The sequence below is a fragment of the Eimeria mitis genome, genomic scaffold, assembly GCF_000499745.2.
Source record: "Eimeria mitis Houghton genomic scaffold, Emh_scaff97, whole genome shotgun sequence".
Classification (NCBI taxonomy): Eukaryota; Apicomplexa; class Conoidasida; order Eucoccidiorida; family Eimeriidae; genus Eimeria; species Eimeria mitis.
Genome location: NW_013577144.1, coordinates 19,032 through 29,081, shown reverse-complemented (window position 1 = coordinate 29,081; position 10,050 = coordinate 19,032).

The window sequence follows — 10,050 nt, the reverse complement described above, 5'->3', positions numbered from 1 at the left end:
GGGGGGGGGGGGGGTTCCGGCGCTGCCAAGTGCGTTTGTCAGGCAGAGCTTGACATTACAGACGGCTTCAGCGAATGCATAAGGCAGCGCATGGGAGGTGCAATACCTAGATGGAGACTGCAGCGCCTCCGCTGTGATTTGTGCCAACCATTTGGTCGTATTGGTTCACATTTCGCTTATGTATGATTGTAGGTGTTCTTCTGGGTACGGCAATATTGAAGGGCGAGCCCGTGCCGACGGCTTGGCCAGTCCAAACTGTGTAAATACTCATGGCGCCTGCACAAAAGGACGCGGCACTTGTAGCTCACTGCGGTGCTGTTGCACAATACAAAAGGCAGCGGCGCCCGTAACGCAGGCGGGGTGTCTGTTTCGGCACGGTCCTTCACGCTATTTTTGGTTCGGAGTAGCTTGAGTTTATAAAAATGTAACCGATGCGCGTTCGAGTTCATCATCCCAGGGTTGTTAGTGCACCGGCATAGTTGGACAAAGCTAACGGTAGGCAGGCGTTCAGTTTGCACAGGGGTGATGTTTGCCGTGCGACTTGAACATGCTCGATTCCATGCCCGCTGTGTGGCGAAGGCTTCCCTGGCATTGCGATCACTCGCCAGTTTGTCAAGACATCATGCATCTGATAAAGGGATAGGCTCTACGAAGAATGGGGGCACTCAACTGTAAAGATAGTTCACAGCAAGTCTCCCACCGGCGAAAAAAATTCATATTCTCAGAGCTTTCATGGGCACTGTCACGTCTCAGCCTGTACGTGCCGGGGTGCAGATATACGGCGCTGAAATGTGGGAAGAAGTGGGAGCTCGCTCTCTTCTATTAGTGCTCTTCTATAGTATTTACTGGGTTGGCTTATCTTGGCACTGCGTCACACAGTCTGCGAGACAGAGTCCGCCCCTGCAAACGATCTGCGTGAATTTGTGAGGGATTACATGTGCAGCGCAACACGCTGTTGCAGGGAGCGGCGACTGCGGGGTTGCCTAGAAAACGCTCAGCAATTGTGGCATCTAGTGCAATTTTCTACGATGGTAGATGCTCGACGGAGAAGCAGACTCGCAACGGGCGAGCTACGTTTGACGGCGCGGCCTATGCGAACGGAAATACCCACTGCGTCCGAGCACGAGAGCGCGGTACCTGGCTCTCATTGCGTAGCTATTGGGCGAGACAAATGCAAGGGATGTCGAGAGCTCAAGCTGGTTTCACTGGTTCGGCGAGATCAGTGAACCTATGTTGTGTGTTTGAGGGGAGGTAATTAATGAATGCGGCATTGGCCTCCGTTCACGCTTGGCGTTTCAGGCCACGGTGATCAAATAATTCCGACGCAGTAGGCAGGAACACACCTCAGGCCCTTGCTCGGCCTTTATACGTGGTGATTCCTGTACACCTTGAATACTTGCGATTCGGAGTGGTCATCCAACAGAAGGAAGTTCGAGAAGTGTGCAGCATGCAGCCAGCGGCGCTGTCTTGCAGATGCTAATAAGGTTCCGTTTCATGTGCACGGCCTGGGTGAACTCAGGTCCATTCTCCGAAAGGAATATACATACTATATGTCGAAGAGGTAGGGATTGTGCAGGTGTGAGCACAGGGGGCGTCTAGAGTTTGCGTGCGCGTGCGGATACGGCCGCAATGTGGCGAGACTTTTCCTGGCATGACGATCGCTCGGCGCTTTGCGCAGAATGTGCGCCCTCAAAAATGATCGCGTTTTCTTCGTGGCGGTAGTGGGTAGTGCAACGCTTCGGGCTTTGGGATTCTCGGCACAGCATCCTACTTGCATGCGTACAGACTTGTGGAGTTGCGATGCCAGAAAAAGCGGTCGCTCATAATGCGCCTTCCTCTTGTATTGACTGGGACAGGATGTTTTGCTGTTGCTCTATGTGCCTGGAAGAAGGGTTTTTGAGAAAACGCACGGCATCACGGAATCAGTGGCGGAGTACGGGTTTAGAGCAATACGTGGTAGGAGGAAGCAACGAATACATGGTAACTTGTGCCGGCCGCAGTCTCGTATAGACGACCAGCTTAGTTTTCTATGATGTTGCTTGTTCTGCGGAGAATGAAAATAGCAATGGTTGGGCGGCGGCTGACGGCGCGTGCAACTGCACCTGTGCAAACGCTCATCCCTGTTATGCAAAAGACCGCAAAACCCGTAGCTCATTGTGCAGCCATTGGGTAGCCTGAGAGAAAGCGAAAACCGTGGTACAAATGGTGCTTCTCGTCTGCCGAGATTTGTCAAGGCTGGACGCTTCTAGAAAAAGTACAATTGTGAATGTATCACATATATTTGTTCGAGGTAGGCATAGCACGGCAAGATATCCGCAGCACTCCAACAGTTTAGACAGTGGAAAAGAGGCACAGGTCGTTCTCCTGGCCGCAGGTGGCATTTCGCGCAGTTGTTGAGCATGTTTAATTACCATTTCTCATCAAAGAAGAGGAAGAAGCAGTCCCAGCAGAATGCACCATGCAGCCAGTCTTGCGTCCTTGCATTTTGTATATAGCTGGCACTTGTTTCGCTTACCCTTGCTAAAATCCGGTCCGTCTGCTGAAATTGGCAAACGCGGTATTTGGTGCAGAGATAGGGAATATGCATGTGTAAGCATTGTGCAGTTGTGCAGTGTGTGAATGCGTGCTTTCTGCTGCAGTGAGCCCATTCTTCTTCTGGCGTTGCGATCTATTTGTATTCTGGCCAGAAAGCGTTTCACTTCATCGAGCCATTGTTGCGTGGATGCGAAAAGCTTAACGGAAATAAAATGTTTTAGCAAGACCCAAGCATGTGAAAATAATGCTTCATCCGTTGAGTTTTGTGTACCGTTACGTTAAAGCTGGTATGGCGGCCGGAATGAATAAGTATATGCATAGGTGCAGCTTTATGCACTTGCAGTGCGAGAAGACGTTGGCGTTTGTCTTTACTAGGCCGTGCTCGGTGTTGGTATTTGGTGGAGAGGAGCGACTGGGCGTTGCGAGGTGCGCTTGCGGGACAGATTGTAACATTACAAACGGCCTAAGTGAATTGGTGAGGCAGTACAGCTGCAGCGCGGTATGTGGGAGGTGAGAGGAGGTTGCGGAGACCACCCAGCGGTTTCTGCTGAACAAACCACCGCAAAAGTCCTACTTTGGATGATGGTACTTCTTCAGCTGTATTTTGCGGAGAGCTAGAGGCTGTGGATGTGTGGGCATCGTGGCGCGATTGACTCGGTGTGCGCGTATTCACGGCCGAGGTGTGGCAAAGCTTTCTCTGGGGTCAGGATCGCGCGCTGCTTTCTGCAGGACGTACGCCCGTAGAAACGATCTTATATTGTTGGAGACGGTCGTGAGTTCGTTTGATTGCATGCATTGCGATTTCAGGCATAGAGGTATACGTGCATGTCTGCAAATCAATGGAGTTGCAGTGCAGGAAGTGGTGAGAGTTCGTTTTGCTTTAGCATTGCTCTTCGTTTACCCTTAGTGGAGCGGAATGCTTTGGCGGTGGGGCATGCACTTGGGTGAGAGGTCCTGGGAGGCAAGTGCTTATGTTTTGCGTACGTGCATGTCTGCAAATCAATGGATATGCAGTGTAGGAAACGGTAAGAGTTTGTTTCGGATTAGCAGTGCTCTTCTTTTGTGTCTAGTGGACCAGAATGCTTTGGCATTGCGGCATGCCCTTGCGTGGCAGATCCTGGGTGGCATGTGCTTATGCGTTGCGTACATTTGCTAAGCTCTTTGTCGGGTCGGGGTATGTGCAATTCATGGACGTCATATATTTTGTGCGCACCCGGCATTTCACGGCAAAGCGCTCATAGCACCCCACTGCAAAGTGCAAGGGCGACGGGAGGCAAGCGGCCGGCCAGCATGTGCATGTTTCGTGCACGCCCTGAACATTGTTGACAGCCTCTGGGTTGTCAAAAAGGAGTGAGTCGGCAAGAACCCTCCCTGCATCCAGGTGCAGCTTTTCGCAGCTAGTATGTTGCCTGTCGTTGGTTCACTTGCGGTGGTCAAGCTCAGCTCCAGCTGCCGGCAGGCGCGTACGCACTATATGGCAAAAGGATAAGGGATACGCATGTGTGGTTGTGGTGGGATTAAGGAGTTTGCGTTCGTTCATGTACTTGCCCCGCTATGGAAATTCCTCGCCCGGCGCTGGAATGCCGCTGTTTTTTGTCCAGGAAGTACGGTATTAGAAGGAAATTCATTTGCTTGGCGCGGGTGTGGTCTCGTTTACGTTGTTTGCTTTCTGATGCCAGGCATGGATGTGCATGCGCGTCCATGGAATGATCTGGAGATGCAGTGTGAGCAGGCGTGTGAACTCGTTGTGCTTTAGCCGTGCTCTTGATCGGTATCTACTGGTGCTTGGTGTTGCAGCGCTGCAAGCCGTTTCTGCGACAGCGCACGCCATCACAGGCTGCCTCACTGAACGGGGGACGCAGCATAGGCGCAACGAGAAACGCGGTAGGAGAGAGCCACGCTTGTGTGTGCCCCGCGTTAAGTAGATTGGATCGGCAGCCAGGGCTTTCGTGAGGCTGGTTTGCTTGCTGCAGACGATCATACCCGAGCGCGGCCGCAGCCGAGGCCGCTTTCAATAGAAATTGTAGAACAAATTCATCGCATTTGCATTAAAGACGCGGTGACGGCAACTCATTTCGCAGCCATCCGGGAACACGAGAAAAAGCGAAACCTATCGTTCTGGCTGGTGTTCGTCAGAGACTAAAGGTCCGCTCTCGGCCTCAAAAACGACGTCTACAGTTCAGGGTCTGGGATTTTTGGCGTATGGCTGAGGGTTCAGTTATAGGGTTCAGGGTGAAAGGGTTAGCGCTCGGCGAGATTCGTCGAGTTGGTTTGTGTTCGGAGGAAGCGCAAATTATATCTGGCACTCACTGTCGTGCGCTGTCGGCATATAACGCCAAAAAATATCCCGAGCGCCCAAATTCTCTAGGCAAAGGCAAGTGGGAACCAGTCCGTCGGTCTCCTCCTGCATTGTGTTTGGTGCACGTGTTGAACGCTTCCGATTCTTGCGCACGTATTGAACAATTTCTCTTCTTGTTGGTCTTCGAGAAACGCCCCATGCAGCCATTTCCATCGTTTTGCAGTGGGAACGAAGCTTCCGCCTGGCCGACTTGCCCTGGTTGAATTCAGCGCTGTCTGCCGAAAGGAGTAGACGCTGCATTTTGCCGAGTGCTAGGGGCCCCGCATGTATGAGCACCGTAAGTTTTGCACGATTTGTCCGCCCGTGTTTATGTCCGCTGTATCTAGGAAGCTTTTCTGAATTTGCTGTTGATTCCTGTTAGGGCGAGATACTGGGGACATGATAAGGAAGCAGAACCGCAAAGATCCGAGGCGCACAGCAGCTAGGAGCGTTTGCTGCCTGTCATTTCAATGGAGTCATAAATATCAAATGCATGCGCTATTTAGATGTGGTAGGGGAGCTGGCGCATTTGTGATAACCAACGCTTTGTAGGGTGACAGTCGCCTTTCCGGAAAGGAGGCAAATAGTGGTTGATGTTCAGGCGATGCTACATTACAGATCGATTTTGTACATTTATCTCGCTGAGTGCGTGTTGTAGAGGTATGTCAGGGCACCGTTTGATTTCGCGTGGCTCGTTGAGAGATTATGTCCCTGCGAGGATGTCATTCATGAATGCGTCGCTGTTCCTCGGTGATTTTCTTGTTTAAAGCGTTGCACAGGGTGTCAAATGTCAATCGGAAAGTGGTCCATCGTTCTGCAGGCGTGCGTCGTTTTCGTATCTCGGGTAGGTGGGCCTGTGCCTTTCTGTTGGCTTGGCGGCAGCAGTTGTGAGAAGATGCATCATGGAGGCAGTTGAGCTGTTCAGTTGGCTTCTGTCATGCAAGCGTTTGGCGCCCCCGCAGGTAGGTTGTTCTGCACCTCCAGATATGCATATATGTATATTGCTTCTGCGGAAGCGGTTGCGGAACAGTTCTTTCAGGGGTGTAGGGTGCATGCGCCATCTGCTCACAGGGTCGATAAGTGCCTTGGAAGTGTGCTGGCCGTTTGCGCGTGCCCGGAATTCTTCATCATCTCCGTGATAAGGCCTTTTTGTTGCGTATCTGTTGTATGTGTTGATTGGCTGGGCTTGCGTAGACAGGACGCATAAGGCGGTCAGCGCGCTGGAAAATTGTGGTGACGTCATAAGCCATGTTAGTGTGCGTCGCGACTGGAGGACGAGATGCAGAGTTGTTTCAGAACGCGCTGTTTCACGTAGGTGTTGAGGCGTGCGGTGTTTGGCCCGAGTCAAACGCGTATCCCGGAATGTGGTCGTGTTTTCGGAGATGGAGGCGCTAATGTAGATGCAGTTGATACACGCTTTGGTGTATGTGCTTTGGCTAAGTGCCCCTGCTCCTTGGCTATGCGTATGCAGGACAGATCGAATGCATATAACTCCCTGTAGTATCCGATGGTGGCAGGGTTTGTTAAGAGTGATATGTCGCATGAGTGTGGTGGGAAGCGGCGTTGAATTGTGAAGAAGTGAATGATGTATTCAGTATGGGTCAACGGTTCTATGCTGGTAGGTGGGCTCTAAGGGACGAGAGCAGCGGAGCTCTAGGGGAGGATTACTGCGCCGTGGGACGGTTTACATGGATGTTGAATATGGGTATGGCCCTTCATGACCCATCTGGAAACTGCGGTTCTTCAGTGGGAGGCAAATTGCTGTTGCTGCATACGTTGTGCTTTCCGTGCCCCACGTGTTGTGTTTAATGAGTGTTTGCCAGACGTTTAACTTATTTCGTCTTCCCTTGATGGCTGATTTAGAACAAACCCATCTTACGCCTACCCGTGCGCTGAGGTACCGAGGGGTCGTGCAGTTTGTCTGCGCACGTCTAGGACCGTGCTGTTGCGAACCCTGCGATCGCGCGTTGTTCTCATCAGAGAGTACGCACATAGTTAGTAACCCGAGTTGCGGAAATACGAATCGTCCGGTAGCTAGAACGGCCTGTGCCGAGTTTTGAAAATCGGGCCCAAATTCATCTGTTCGGCGCAGTTATGCACTCGTCTACGTTTCAGCCTGTATGAGGGCAGGCAAGATGTATATGTGCATTCCGCGTATTTATGAAGTTGCGTCGTGAAATTAAATGGGAGTTTGTTTCTGATTTAGCCGTGCTCGCTCTGGGATTTGGTGTGCCGGGGCTGTCCGTCTCTGCGACTGGCGTTTGCGAGAAAGAGCGTGCCATCACAGGCGACGTCATTGAATCGGCGATGCGCGTGCGTGTCGTTGGTATTCTTTCGTGCAAGCTATTTAACGACAAGGGCTTTGCGGCAACGTTTCCACAACCATTAAAGCCATTCGCGAGACAATGAAACTTGGTTTATGCGTGTCTCTTTATCGTTTATCTTGGACCTTGATTTTTCAACAAGAGGCGATTTAAAAAGGAACTTCATGCAGGCAGATGCATTCTTGTGAAGTCGCCATTTAGCTTGGGCTTGGTTTGTTTGTCCGAGTTTGGACTGGGTCCTTCCGTCGAAAAGGGTATATGCAGGAATTTGCGAGCTAGGGAAGCTGCATGTATGATCATCGTGTGATTATGCAGTTTCACTACACGCGCCTACGGCTGCGGTGTGTCGAAGCCTTTCCTCGCGCAACATTCGCTCGGTTCTCCACCCAGCATGACGTACGGCATATATAGCAAAAACATTTGCTTGGCACGTGTATGGGTAGGATCCGGTCCCCGGCATTTGTGTTGCACGGATGCACAGGCGTGCGAGCCCGTTTTGCTTTAGCCGCGCTCTCGCTCGCTATCTACTGGGGCGTGGTGTGCGACAGCGCGCGCCATCACAAGCGACCTCACTGTTTTGGGGACACAGCATAGCCGCAGCGAGAAAGGCGGTAGGAGACAGCGCTCATAGCACTCCACTCCAAAATGCAAAGGCGACGGGAGGCAAGCTCTGAGCCAAGCTGTCTGTCAGCATGCGCGTGATGTTTCCTGCACCTCCTCAACGGTTTCCACAGCCGTCTGTTTGCCAAAAAGGAGCGCCTCTGCATGAACTCGCCATGCATACAGCTGCAGTTTGATGTTTGCGGTTGGTTCAGTTGCGTTGGTCGAACTCAGGTCCGCCTGCCGAAGGGAGCGTACGCACTATTTGGGACAGTGATTAGTGCTACGCATGCATGGCGGTTGCAGGGTTAAGCCATTTGCGTTCTCGCATGCATTTGCCCCACTCTGGAGATGCATCTCCTCGCGTTGCGATGGCGCGGTGCTTTGCCCAGCCAGTACGGGATTAGAAGGAAATTCACTTGCTTGGCTCGGGGTTGGGGCCGCTTACGTTGTAGGTTTTCTGATGGCAGGCATGAATGTGCATGCGCATGCATGGAACGCTCTGGAGATGCAGTGTGGACAGGCGCGCGAGCCTGTTTTGCTTTAGCCGCGTTCTAGCTCGATATCTACCGGGGCGTGGCGTTGCAGCGCTGGAAGGCTTTCACAGCTCGCGCCATCACAGGCGACCTCACTAAACTCGGGTCGCAGCATAGCTGCAGCGAGAAATGCGGTAGGAGGCAGCGCTCATAGCAACCCATTGCAGAATGCAAGGGCGACGGGAGGCAAGCGGTCGGTCAGCATGCGCATGGTGTCCTGAACATTTTTGACAGCCGTTGGGTTGTCAACAAGGAGCGAGTTGGCGTGAGCTCCCCGTACATCAGTCTGCAACTTTCCGCAGTTAGCATGACGCTTGTGGTTGGGGCAGTGTTTGTTGAGTGTGGCATGTCGCATAAGTGTGATGGGTAGAGGCGTTGAGTTGTGAATAAGTGATTCATACATTGAGTATGGGTCAAAGTTTCTATGATGGTATCCGGTTTGGCGGGGGCGAGAGCAGCGGAGCTCCAGGGAAGGATGAGGATGCAACGGTTTTCAGGGATAGCACATATGGGTATGGCCCGTCATGACAGATCTGGAAAGTACGGCTCTTCGGGGGCAGGCCAATTGCTGTTGCTGCATACGTTCTGCTTTTTGCGCTCTACTTGTTGTATTTGATCGGAGTTTTCCAGAAGCCTGACGTTTGATTTGTTTTTTCCAGCACAAGCTCGCCTCACGCCTGCCCGCTCGTGGAGGTGCCGAATGGTCGCCGACGGGTCGTGCAGTTTGTGTGCGCACGTCTACAACCGTGCTGTTGCGAACCTGCTTTGGCGCTGCGATCGCGACTTGTTCGCTTCAGGGAGTATGCACATAGTTGGCAGCTAGAGTTGCAGATATTTGAACCGTCCGGTGGCTAGGACAGTCTGTGCCAAGCTTTGAGCATCCGGCCCAAATTCATCTATTCGGCGCACTTATGCACTCGTTTACGTTTCAGCCGGTATGAGAGCAGGCAAGAATGTATATGTGCATTCTGCGTATTTATGAAGTGACGCTGTGAAACGAACTAGGATTGTGTTTCTGATTTAGCCGTAGTGTCTTTGGGATTTGGTGTGTCGGGGTTGTCCGTCTCTGTGACGCGCGTTTGCGAGAAAGAGCCCGTCGTCACAAGCAATCTCACTGAATCGGTGATGCAGTGCACCTGCAACGCGTTGCTACAAAACCACTTGGGTGAGTTCTCATGGCGGTTGCGCAGAAAAACGCAAAGCCTGCAGTTCACGGTGTAGCTACTGAGCATAACAAACGAACGCGGATCCCGTTGCGTTGGCGGGTGGTTCTGGTGTGGCGAGGTTAGTTGAGCCTTTCTTTGTCCTGAGTAGGGGCCCTGTACGTATGTGTCATACTGGCATTCTTTCATGCATGCCATTTCACGGCAAATGTTCTGCAGCAGAGTCTCCACACTTATTATGGCCAACCGCGAGAGAATGAAGCGTGGTTCATTCGGGTATATATATCTTTTCTCCTGGACGTTGGTCTTCCAACACGAACCGATTGAAGAACGAACTTCATGCAGGCAACTGCATTCTTACGCAGTCAGCACTAGGCTTCTGTTTGGTTGGTTTGCCATGATTTGGACTAGTTCCTTCCGTCAAAAAGGGTATACGCAAACCTCTGCGCGCTCGGGAAGCTGCATATGTGAACATCATGCGATTATGCAGTTTGTCTGCTCGCGTCTACGGCTGCGGTGTGTCTTAGCCTTCCTCTGCTTGGCCATCGCTCGCT